At 35.9% G+C, this 13,386-nt stretch overlaps 1 long non-coding RNA gene across 1 annotated transcript in view; it reads left to right on the plus strand.

The window, feature by feature from the left end:
• Positions 1 to 13,386, plus strand: part of LOC138160432 (uncharacterized) — a 51,000-nt gene that overhangs the window by 34,020 nt on the left and 3,594 nt on the right. The window contains exons 2-3 of the long non-coding RNA XR_011168145.1: positions 1,543 to 1,679; positions 10,991 to 11,096. This is a non-coding gene — a long non-coding RNA (uncharacterized lncRNA). The remainder of the gene's footprint in view (positions 1 to 1,542; positions 1,680 to 10,990; positions 11,097 to 13,386) is intronic.

Genomic DNA, 13,386 nt, shown 5'->3' on the forward strand with positions numbered 1-13,386 from the left:
TTCTTTTTGGGATCTTTTTCAGCAGGTGATCGGTGGATTCTTTCAACCTCTATTTTGACCTCTGGTTCTAAAACATCAGGGTAGTTTTCCTTGAGAATTTCTTGGAGGATGATTTCTGTGTTCTTTCTTTGATCATGGCTTTCAGGTAGTCCAATAATTTTTAAATTATCTCTCCTGGATCTGTGTACCAGGTTAGTTGTTTTTCCCATGAGATATTTCTCATTGCCTTCTATTCTTTCATTTGTTTGGATCTGTTTAAAAGCATCTTGATTTCTTATAAAGTCACTAGCTTCCATTTGCTCCAATCTAATTCTGAAGGAATGATTCTCCTCACTGAGATTTTGAGATTATTTTTCCATCTGGCAAATTCGGCTTTTTTAAGGCATTCTTCTCCTCATTGCCTTTTTGAGCCTCTGTTGCCATTTGAATTAGTCTATTTTTAAGGTGTTATTTTCCTCAGTCAGGCTGTTGACTCTCCTTTCATAATTTTCTTGCATCATTCTCATTTCTCTTCCCAATTTTTCCTCCACTTCTCTTATTTTCTTCTTAAGGTCCTCTATGGCCTGTAACCTGCTCATATTTTTCTAGGAAGCTTTTTGGTGCAGGAGTTCTGACTTCAATCTCTTCCTCCTGTTCCATGCTTTGATCCTTTTTTGTCGCCAAAATAGGAGTGTAAAGTTGGGTTGCTGTGTTTATTTTGTTTCCTTTGACTGCTCATGTCGCCACTCAATCACTTGACCTCTAGGCTTTTTGCCACAGTAGGACTCTGCCACCAGGCAGGGGAGCTTCCATCCCAAACACTGAGGTTTTCTCAGCTGCTGAATTATTAGTTGGCTGCTCTTTCTGAAACCTCCACACACCCTGGAAAGCTGGTCGCACACCAGGACCTCCAGCCTAGACCAAAATCCAGATCCAAGCAGGTTAAAGCAAGAGCGATTACCCCTCAGAATCGTTACTTGGTCCCCCTAAACTCTGCAGGCCAGGAGCTGAACCAATGCACTCCCAACTACTGGATCCCAAAGTCCACACTGCACTGACCTCTCGCTTTGTCCTTTGCATCTATGTGTTAATAATTCTGGAAACTGCCACAGCTGCTGGTGATCTGAAGTCCCTCCAGCTTGTGGTTGGTCAGGCCCACCCTGGGGCTAAAACCTCTGGCTTATGTGGGCTGGGGTTGGCTCCCAGACTGCTGTGCTGGCCGATTCCTGCTGGTGTGCCGGGCTGTCCTCAGCAGGAGGTTAGCTTCTCTGTGTCATTTTGTGGGTTCTGTAGCTCCAAAGTTTGTTCAGAGTCCCCTTTTACATGAATTGGAGGTGGTGGGAGCCAGAGCTGCATGGAGGTCCTGTTTCTACTCCCTTCACTCAACTTTTGAACCTTAGTTTATCTATCTATAAAACAAAGGTGAGATAATGTTTAAGGTCTCTTAAAGTAAACAAAAATAGGAAATATCAATTATTCTGCTCCATTGTAGACTCATTAATGGGTCTAATAGAAAATTACTACTAGGAAGATTCTCAGCAATGTATTTGTCATCTTTCACAGCATTTAGAAGACAGAGGCAACAAAAGAAATCTACTCATCCTGGTTCTGCCTAGAAGCTTGCCCATAAGGACAACCTTGCTGACTTGCTCTTGGGAGATCATAGAATCATAGATGTTAAGCTGGAAGTTATTACTGAGGTAACATAGTCCTCTTATTTTATAGATGAGGAGATTAAGATGTACAGAATTTAAGTCATTTGCCAAAAGTCACAAAGGTAGTAATAGTAATAGCACACCTGGAATTCAAATCCAGACTCCCCAACTCTAAGTTCAGTAGCTTTTTTCCACTAGATTACAGAATCTTACCCCAACAATGATGACAAATTAATTTGAATCATAGAATATTAAATAAGGGAGGGAACTCAGATATCAGGTAGTCAAACTTTCTACCCAATAATGTGATGTTTTGTTTTCTAGTCCTCTCTAATTCTTCATGACTCTATTTGGGATTTTCTTGGAAAAGATAACAAAGTAGTTTGCCATTTCATATTCTAGCTCACTTGCTGTTGGGCAAACTGAGGCAAAAATGGTTAAGTGACTTGTCAAAGGCCACACTGATAGTGTCTGAGGTCAACTTTGAACTTGGGGAAAGGAGTTTTTCTCACTCCAAGTCCAACACTCTATCTACTGTACCACTTAGCTGTCACATTCTGCCACAAAGAGGCAATTTTTTCTATAGTATCCCTGATAGATGATCATCTATTTTTTCTTTAATATTCTCATTGATTATGAATTCCTAACATCATAAGGTAGTCTATTCTATTGTTGAACATGCTTTCCCTTTTACTGAATCAAACCTACCACCCTTAAACTTTCAAATGATCCTTATTTTATTTTTGCACCAAAACAATAAATTTAATCCCCCTTTCACAGGCAACCTTTTATATATTTGAATATAGTTATCATATTCCCAATCTATCCTCTGCTTTCTAACCTAACATACCCACTTCTGTCAGTCAATCATTCTTCAATAGGTCCCGGTGAAATGCTTTGCACATAGTAGGCATTCATTAATCATTTTATGAATGAGAATGACAGTTGCATTGCTTCTAGTAGTAGTCATCGTCTTCTGGATGAACAATATGTCACACAGAATTGACCACAATACTTGACTGATCTGCTTACTCAGATGTGATTTGACTGAGGTAAATTGAAGGACTATTACCTCCCTTGATTAAGATTCTGATATTTTCTTTCTCAGTTTTTTTTAATGTAAGCATGGCCTGCTATTGTTTCATATTCAGTTTGTGATATATCTACTAAAACTCTCAGCTCTTTTTCATATGAACTACTGTCCAAGTAATCCCTATCTGACACTCAGTTAATTATTTGAATAAAAATGCAGGATTTCACAATTATCCCTTATTAGATATTATTATGTTGGTTTTAGCCTAAGGAACTAACTTGGACACTTTTAAAATATTATTTCTGATGCATATTAAAGCAATTCTGAGCATTCTTTTCACATCCACCATATTGGTAAAGATGACAAAAAAGGAAAATTAGAAATGTTAGAGGAACTATAGGAAAACAAGCACATTAAAGTGTAGTTGGAATCTGTCAAATTGAACTAATCAAGGCAAAGTAAAGTGAGTAGAACTAGAAGAATAATTTGTACAATGACAAAATTATAAAGAAAAACAATGTTGAAAGACTTAAAAATCCTGATCAATGAAATGATAAACCACAAGTACAAAAGTCTGGTGATAAAGCATGCCACCCACTTCTTGCCAGAGAAGTGATAGCTTTAAAAATGCAGAAGAAAAATACAAACCTGACATGGCTAATGTGGGAATTCTTTTTTCTAGACAATGCATAATTGTTGTGAGATGTTGTTTTTGTTTATTGTTTGGGGCAATGGGAAAGAGATAAATGCCTGAAAGTGTATAAATGATATTTTAAAAAAGAAAACAATAAAATTTGTTTCTGTTATTCAATCAGTATTTATTATGTGCCTTCTATAGACTGGACACTGTGCTAGGTACCGGGAATAAAAATCCAAAAAAAAAAGAGACTGTCTTTGCCATCAAATAGCTGGTGATATCATGTTCATAGATAAGTAAATGTGACAAACATGCAAATATGGAGTGATTGGGTAGGGAGTGTGTATACTCACAACTGATATTCTTATTTGAACCTGACTCAGGCTTGTCCCTTGGTAATTTATATCCAATATTGGAATGAAATGAGCTACTCAGAGATGATTCAATAGTTAATATGGGGGCGGCCAGGGGGCACAGTGAGTAAGAGTGCCAACCCCGGTGTCAGGAGACCTGGGATCGGTTCCGGCCTCAGATACTTGGTACCCACACAAAATAACTGGCCATGTAATCTTGAGGAATTTACTTATTCCAATTGCTTAAAAAATTAGTTAATATGAGGGGCAGTTAGGTGGCACAGTGACTACAGCACAGGCCCTGGAGTCAGGAGGACCTGGGTTTGGATCCAGCCTCAGACACTTAACACAAAAAACTAGCTGTGTGACCTTGGACAAGTCATTTAACCCCAATTGCCCCCAAAAAAAGAAAAATAGTTAATATGAGGAGATTTACTAAGTCATAGTAAGTGCAAGATATTCAATAAGGATATTAATCAAGGATACCCCAAGCTGGTTCTGCTGAGTGAAGATCCCCTGTCTCTGAGTAGCCCTTTATGGTCTACCAGCCAAGCGTCTGAGAGCTCCTAAAGCTCCTTGTGGCTGTTTTGTGTTAAGGAAACCAGAAAGTAGTGTCAATAGTCTTTCAATAGAGTTTTCAGTCCTTTAATCCAGTCAAGTATTAAGGATGGTTTCTAATAACTTTTAGCAACAAAACTAACCAATCTTGGGGGGGGGGGTGAAAGGTTAAGATATCACTTCCACAACAACTAGGTAAATCAGAAAAGAGCTCTTCCAGAAGACTGTACTTAGGCTGAAACTTGAAGAGAATTAAAGGTTTCAATAGGTGAATGTAGGAAGAGAGAGAATTCTGGGCATGGCAGACAGCCTATGTAAAGGTGTGAAAGGCAGAGATGTAATGTTGAGAAAAACAAAAACAAAAACAACCACAAAACATAAGTTAGTTTGGCTAGATCATGAAATGCATAAGAGATAACAATGTGCAAATTTTATATACTGATAATAATTTTATCTATTAACCAAGTTAAAATGCATTTTAGTTTAATCTTACCAACTATACTGTTAGAAATTCAGTAACCCCTCTTTATACAGATGCTGCATCATCACCTAGAGTCAATACCATCAAAATATTAGCATTGTAACATTAAAGCTAGTTCCCCACCTTTTCACAACTAATCCTGCTGAAATTAATAGAATACTTATATCTTAACTAGGCATTTTTGTACCCATGGCAAGTGACAAAAATAGTACCTGAATCAAACAAAATGAAGCATACCCTCAATTGGGAGATGGGGTGGGGGAGGTACATGAGGAGTTTCATTTCTTACCCTCCTGTCCCTCACTTTCCAGTCCCTCATTTGGCATTCTTACTAACTAAATGCTAAGCTAAGTTGTTTTTATGCTGCTAAAATGATGCAAATGCTGTTTATACTTTCTAAATTTAGCACCCTGGGGAAAATCCCTGGTCATTCCAATTATGGCTTTGAGTTCATATTTAGAAGTTAATTAATATAAAATAATTCATTAATGTCGAATTTCAGAAAAAATGCCATCTACCAAAATGCCAATTGTGCCCTTTAGCAACAAGAGAATCCTTAACCCTGTTCTATGGTCGTCACCAAAAAAAAAACCCACCAATATTTGAATTTAAAGACTTTCATCCTTGATTACTAGTACAAATACACAATTCTTCCCAAATCTGGGGCCAAGAAGTTCACTGGCACCATGTGGTTTTAACAAGTAGTTTTGCTAAACTTTTTAAAGAAATGCATTCTATTCTTGGAGCACAGCTGTCCATATAGAGAAGACAATGCAGAGTTTGTTAACAACTGGCACTAAGTCATTATTTAGAATGCTTTCAGGATTCAAATGACATTTAGCAGGGGAGAGGCCATTTAAACTTTAAGAATTGGGCACTGCTGCTTCTTAAGACAGACTGTCTCTAGTAGGATCATAGTGAGATGAGATCAGTTACAAATAGATAGGGAAAAGTGACATTTATAAAAATCACAAGGTGATGCAGTAAAAGGGAGTGTACTTTTCACCATCCAGGAGCATAGAATAAAAAGTAAAAATGATAAGATATACAACATAATCCTCACCCTTGGAAAGCACTTACCTCTAAATGAGGGAAGGGAAAGGAAACAGAAGGAAAAGACATTTATTAAGTGACTATTCTGTACCAGACACTATGCTAAGCCCTTTACAAACATTATAAATACAACTAACTGAATCAACTGAATTAACTAAATAGCTCAAACTCTCCCTACCACATATATATATATATGTATATATATATATATATATGTCTATATGCACCAATACATATTCATTGTCGTTCATTAATTTCTATCCATAGATCTTGGACACAATGATAACAAAGTAGATGTTCTCATATTCAAATGGTTTTCATAATTTTTAGTATCATTTAAGTGTATCTATGTATGTGGGCTGATGTGGAAATTTGTTTTTCATGACTTCATATGTATGATGGTATCATAGTCATTACCTCAATAGGAGGACTGTAAATTATGTGTGTACACATACATATTTATACATATAAATGTATGGTTAATTCAATTAAACAGACTATATGATTGATGCTTTTTTTTGGAGGGAAATTGGGGTTAAGTGATTTGCTCAAGATCACATGGCTAGTTTTTGTTTTAAGTGTCTGAGTCTGCATTTGAACTCAACTCCTCCTGACTCCAGGGCCGGTACTCTATTCACTGAGTCACCTAGCTGCCCCTAATGACTGATGCTTTGAATTGTGCATTTGTTCAACTGAACCTACAATTCAGTCAAAATAGTGGCAAATCATTATATATGTAGAACTGGCCTAAAGATCTCACAGCAAGTTCATAATTGTTAAAGTAAAAAATCTTTCCTCTCATGGCTTGCTATGCAGAAAACCTACCTATTTCATTCTTCAAAATATTTTTCCTAGAGCATAACTCTAGGAACAAAACCTCATCTAAGATATTAGTAATTAATTATGAGGATCTATAGAAAGAACATTGTTAAAGTTTTGCTATTCAGCTATATGAATCCCCCAAATCAGTAGAGGGGTGTCCAACTTTTGTAGAAAGGGTAAAAGGTATGTATTTTTGCAGATGGCCTATTATAGAGAAGATTTCTACAACTGTTAGAGATGAAAGAAAGCAATAACCAACCTGACTTTGGATACCACAGATGACAATCACAGAAATGAGGCCCAGAGAGACCTTAAGCAATAGTGACCAAAATTTAATGAGGTTTAGAGCCCTGAGGGCAGAGACTAGATTTTTCTCTCTGGTTTTTCTTGGTGCCAGGTACACAGTTACGGATCAACGAATACTAAAATAATATAGGGTTCAGACTAGGGTTATTTAATACATCTAAACAGTACAAGCTCTAGGTAAAAAGGAGCTATTCAAATGGGACAAATAAAATAACTAAATAATGGAAAGCAGAAACAAAAGTTTAAAAGAAAAACACATTGGTCTCAGAAAGAGAATGTAGCATTTGTTAAATGATAGAATAAAGGAAGAAGTGAGATGATGTTCATTAAAATAGCAAAAGAAAAATCTAACTGCTGAAAAAAAAATCTAGATTAAACAAAACCCCAGCAATGCATGAAGGACCTTCATGGGAAGGCTGAATTCAAAATTAAACTAATGAGAGAGAAGGTAAGCCTGGTAGAATGAGTGAGAATAAAAGGTTCTTTAACTCCTGACATGGAGAATAGATTCCCAAAGGATAATAAAGAAGATCTAATTATCCAAGGACAAGGATGCTTTGTAACCACAAAAAGAAACATTCTTTTTCATGTTCAGGAAGGATGTGAGGGGGAAGATATCCAAAATGCAAAGTTTTCTCAAAGTAAAAAGTGAAAGAATACTAAGAGAAAAAAACCACACATTAGCAAAATAATGAATTAGATACTTTAATGCTAGATAAATTGCTCTGGGGATACAAACTGATTAATTATAGAGGGAAAGAAAAGAAATAATGAATACAGCATTAAAAATAGGAGGCCTTGAAATGTTGACTAATCAATTAAGCTTTTTTAATCTATCAGGTACCATGAGGGATTCAAATATGGAAAACACATGGATCCTGACATCAGAATGCCTATAATACAGTTGAGGAGAGAAGAAAAATCATAGAGAAAACAACAGGAAAGAAATATAAACAAGTGCAAGATACTAGAGTGTAAATTCCATGTGTGATTTAAAAACAATGAAGGAATGATCAGTAGGAGGCAGTGTGATAGAGTAAAAAGAATGCTGGATTTGAAACTCTTTCACTTATTACCACTATAACGTTGGGCAAGTCATTTAACCCTCTGGACTTCAGTTTCCTTATTTTATAAATAAGACTAGATGAAATGACCACTAGTATCCATTCCAGTTCTAAGCTGATGATTTTACTGATGCTAAATTAGTAACGGAAAGCAAATCTTGAATTGAATGTGGCTGGGTGCAGAAGAGGTAGCCAACCCTTTCTGATAGAAAGGCATGTAAGTAGTCTTGAGGGAGTCTGGAATAGGCAAGATAGGGTTAGAATAAGAAGGAAAGTAGCATAGGCAAAAAAAAATACATATAGTCACATATCTTCTACTCTAACTTTTCCAGGAATGGAACTTTCTTTTCCATATTCCTCACAACAATCCTGAGAGTTAGGTGCTATGATTATCCTGATTTTATAGATGAGGAAACTGAAGCAGACAGGGGTTAGATGTCCTGCTCAGGGTCATACAGTTAGTAAGTATTTGAGACCAAATTTGTATTCAAGTCTTTCTAACTTTGAGTTCCAGTGTTTCATCCACCATACTACTAAAAATTGTTCTAGCCTTCTTGGTAACAACATTCTTTGTTGATTTATTGTCAGCTTATTATATTGATAAAACCCCATGCTCTTTTTCATATGAATTATTTTTAAGCTAGATCACTCCAAGCTTTTACTAGTGCAGTTAATGCTCTGAATCAAAATGTAAGATTTTATATTTATCTCTACTAATTTTCATCTTATTAGTCTACATCCATTCTTCTCCTGATCTGGAGCTTTACTGATTCTGATATTGTCATTCAATATATTGCTTTCATCTTTGTGTCATCAAATTTGTCAAGAATGTCTTCAATGCTTTCTTCTACTTCAGTGGAAAACATCCACACACACACACGTACACACACACCACACACACACGAGAAAATTCTTTATTTGATTTGGTGACTATTTCATCACCAAAAAGGCAGAGGAGCTGCTTTTCTGGACCTAAATCTGATCAGCAAAGGAGAAATAGATGAGAAGAATAAGGGAAAAGGATTTTGAGAGAGGGCCCATGCTATCTTTGAGTTTATGATAGCCAAGGAAAAGAACATTGAACATAATTTTCAACAAGTTTAGAAAAATAATATACATTATCCCAAGACCTGAGATGTTAAAATAGGAAGAAATCTCAAGAAATGCTCAAAAACTGAATCCTTCAACTGGTCCTGATAAGGAAAATGGAGTGGACCTATCTAAAGCTTCCAAAAAGCCATCCAGAGAGCTTCCTGCTAAGTTCGTCTTGTAAAAGGATATGTACAAAGTGTCCTGAAGTAACCAAATGGAATTTAGTTTCTGCCTACTCTGGACCACCTCCTTGTGGTTTATGGATACATACATATATATATATATATATGTATATGTATATGTATATGTATGTATATATATGTATGTATGTATATATGAGAGATTTGAGTAATTTTATTTGCATAATTTCAAAATGCTTTACAGGATGGAAGTACTAATCTACAACTTCAGTAACCAATGAGTATGTCTAGCTTTCCACAGCCCAGAGAGCATTTGTTTTCTAAACTAACCATTCCTATCTTTTTGTCATCTTTGTCAATTTGTTAAGTGTTAAGTAAAACCTTGGGGTTATTTCAATGTACATTTTTCTCATTATTAATGATTTGGAACATTCTTTAAAATGGTTAACAGTTGATGGTTCTTTTGAGTACTATTTGTTCATATCTTTTGGTCACTTATCTACTGGGGAATGGCTCTTGAGATAGTCTTTTTAATCAGCTGTTCAATTCTCAAATGTGTCTTTCTCTTCTGGGATGTTTCCCTTCAATCAGGTGGTAGACTTCCACCTATTCCCCTAATGACTTCTGTTCCTTGATTTGATTTCATTATCCCTCAAAAGGTTTTCTAGGTTTCTTCTGGTCATGTCATATATTTATCAACAGAAATGTACCATTGTCATAATGTGTGACAAATGATACTATCAGAAGAAATCTAGAAAATGTTGCAAAGGATGATGAAATAAGGATCACCAAATAGAACTTACTTTTTATAATGTAAAATTGTCAATATATGCTTTCCATATTTTATATATCCCATAAATATTCAAATAAAAACAATGTAAAGTCCTAGTCCCCTGCATTTAAAAAATAGAGCTGGATTTTGTCTTAGAAAGAAAAACCTGGTGGAATAATTGAAAGCAAGTTGTACAAGGCAGTGTAAACCAATGAATGTAATCCACTCTGTATTTTAAAAGGCATTTACTACAGCACTGAACATCAGAATAATACATCAACTTAGCCACTGGGCAAAGAATGAAACTCCTTGATGGCTAATGATCTGGTTAAATGGTAATGAGTAGATTGCAAATTGTTATAGTGAAGGGTGTCAGAAGTTCACAAATGGAGTGAGTTTTCTACACACACACACACACACACACACACACACACACACACACACACACTCACACACACACCTTGACTCATCCAGGGTAGAAAATTACAGGAATGAAAATTTTGGAAATAAATAGGAAATGGAGAGGAAGGACTAGTAATTTCACCTTCGTGTATCCAGAAATGGAGAAATCTTCACATTTTACTTAATTAGTGAAGATCTGTGTAAAATTTCTTTTTCTCCACCATTTCAGCCAATGGTTTACAATAATGTCACAATCTGTGTTTACCCTCTCCCTGCTTTGTACCATCTGTATGCCTTATATTTCTTAGGAGGCAGGAAAAAAAACCTTAAAGAAAGATTATCTTTACCCCAGCTGCACTTTTTTTCTCAGTTTATCTTGTGAAAGTATTATACTAAGGTTTCTTTTCCCACTCTCCCACCAGGAACTGGCTCAAAATGGGTAGAAAATATATGGTACTATTTTCTCAGAATAATGTTCCCAAGACTGAGACAGAAGCTTCAGAAAATGTTTTTTTTTCCTTTGTATGATTTTTTTAAGTGCTACCAGCATAAACTGTATATGCAGAAACATAAAAAATATAGGACATGAACAGAAGGAAATGATTTCTACTTCCTTTAAAAATCTCTGATTTGCTGTCATTAGGATGATGACCTCACCTGCCTCTACCCTGCACAGAAGAAACTCATTCAAAGCAGAAAAAGACTTCAGAGAAGACAAAAAGGATGACAGTCCCAAAAGGTCAATTCATGTAAGAGAACTACAAATACATTATATTTTTCTCATCTGTTATGTCATGCCTTTCAATGTTACCAACTGAGTAAGGTCAAACAATGATGTATTTAAATTTTTAAGAATACATTGCATAAAAATGATCATGACTGTTCAGTAAATGGCATAAATTGCTCTAGGACTGATAGATAATAATAATAAACCATTGGATTTGCTGAACCCTTTTTCTCTGAAAAGTTCAAATGTGCATCTATCAGGCTATGTCTTTAAGAGAGTAGAATCATATCTTTCTTTCTCTCCCCATTTTACAGATAGAAAATTTGTAGTACAGGCAAGTTAAATTATGAGGCATTGATGAAACCAAAATCAGAATGTAATTTCCCTGACTCCCACTTTCATATTCCTCCTTCTAGATAAGATAACAAACAGAGTGGTCAGTAATTTCTGTGATTAGCATATTAGAAACAGAATTTTGAAGAACTAACCCCAGTAAGGTTTTTGCTATAATCAGTGCCTGATGACTATGCCAGCTCTATTTCTTTTCCTATTTTAAGATGTAATAAATAAAGTGGGCAATGATAAACAGGAAGAGGTCCATAAGATACTGAGGGGACTGGAAACAATATTAATGAGGAGGGATCAAAATTTACTATTGATGTGACTTTGGACAAATCACTTCAACTTCTTGGGTCTCAGTTTCTTCATCTCTAAAATGAAAGAATTGGAATAGATTCTGAGGTCTCTCCTAGAGCTAGGCCTACATTCTATAATACTTTTTAGCTAAGAGAAAAAAATGTAGGAGGCACCACATTGAAATCTTTAAATAATTTAAGGTGTATCATGTTGAAGAAGAATTAGACTTTTTCTGCTTAGCTCTGGAGGGGAAGATCAGAACCAATGGGTAAAAGTTACAGTGAGACAGATTTTGGCTCAAAAAAAGGAAGAATTTTCTAATAATTAAAATTGTTGAAAAATGAGATGGTTTGCCTCAAGAAATAATAATTTCTCTGACATTGGAAGTGTTCAAACCAAGAGTGGATGACTATTTGTAAATGATGCTGAAATATGTATGCATGTGGATGATGTGGAGTTGCATTTTGCAAATTCTAAGGTTCCTGCCAACTCAGAGATGCAATAATTCTAATCAAACACATATTGAAAAAAATGGGCAAATAAAATGTCATTCTGAACAGTGGCCACCAAATCCTTAATAGGTGTGATACTCAAACCTCATTTAATAGTTGTGGTATTTTACAGTCTCCTAAATATGCTATTTGGCACACATGATAAAAACTGTAGAGGACCACTTTGCTTTAACATGCATTCAGCAGGACTACAGCATGTGCTAAACTATGTCTCCTTTGTGAATAGTAATACATACTGCTCCAAATGATTTCATGGATGTTTTTCTTATCCTCAAAACCCTAGACATCATGAGTAGTTTGCCAGATTTAGTTTTTTTTGCAACAAAGAAAATGAAACTTTGCTGTGATTTTGTACTTTTTAGTACATCACCATCACCAGATGGCTTGAAGCTGATCAAAATTAGAAGCTGCTTAAGGTCATCTTAATTTCTCATTTCATTCACATTGTGATTTTCTATGAGATTTCAGACCAGAAATGGCTGACACAATTCCTTTGGCAGCCTACACCATATGCCTGGGTCTTGGTTTTTCTATGGGTCCCTCACTTTCTCCACAGCTCTTTTCAGTGTGGAATTGTACAGATCCTTTGCACCGCAATCTTACTTGATTCAGTTTAAATATGTCACTGCTTTAACATTGTGCTGTCAAAACCAGACTGAAGGGTTTTGGTGCCTGTAAAAAGAACTATTCCCTAGTTTTTTGGGAACTTACCTTTCCATCTTGGGATTTTTGGTAATGCTTGGCTTACCTACCCTCCTCTAAGTAAAAGGTTAGAGGTTGTGAAGAAGAGTGAGATATTAACAGATCTAGAAAACTCCATGGTAAGCATCCAAGGCTACAGGATCATCTCTTGAAATATTAACAAGTAGGGTCAGATAGGTGATGCAGTGAATAGAGGACTGGCACTGGAGTCAGGAAGATCTGAGTTCAAATCAGGCCTTATACCCTTGACACACTAGCTGTGTGACATTGGGCAAGTCACTTAACCTCAATTGCCTTGCCTTTCCCCCTCAAAAAGAAGGAAGAAAGGAAGGAAGGAAGGAGGGAAGGAAGGATGAAAGAAAAGAAAGAAAGAAAGAAAAAGAAAGAAAGAAAGAAAGAAAGAAAGGAAGGAAGGAAGGAAGGAAGGAAGGAAGGAAGGAAGGAAGGAAGGAAGGAAGGAAG

The sequence above is a fragment of the Petaurus breviceps genome, unplaced genomic scaffold, assembly GCF_028583685.1.
Source record: "Petaurus breviceps papuanus isolate PSGF00001 unplaced genomic scaffold, PetGlider_PUasm1.0 181, whole genome shotgun sequence".
NCBI lineage: Eukaryota > Metazoa > Chordata > Mammalia > Diprotodontia > Petauridae > Petaurus > Petaurus breviceps.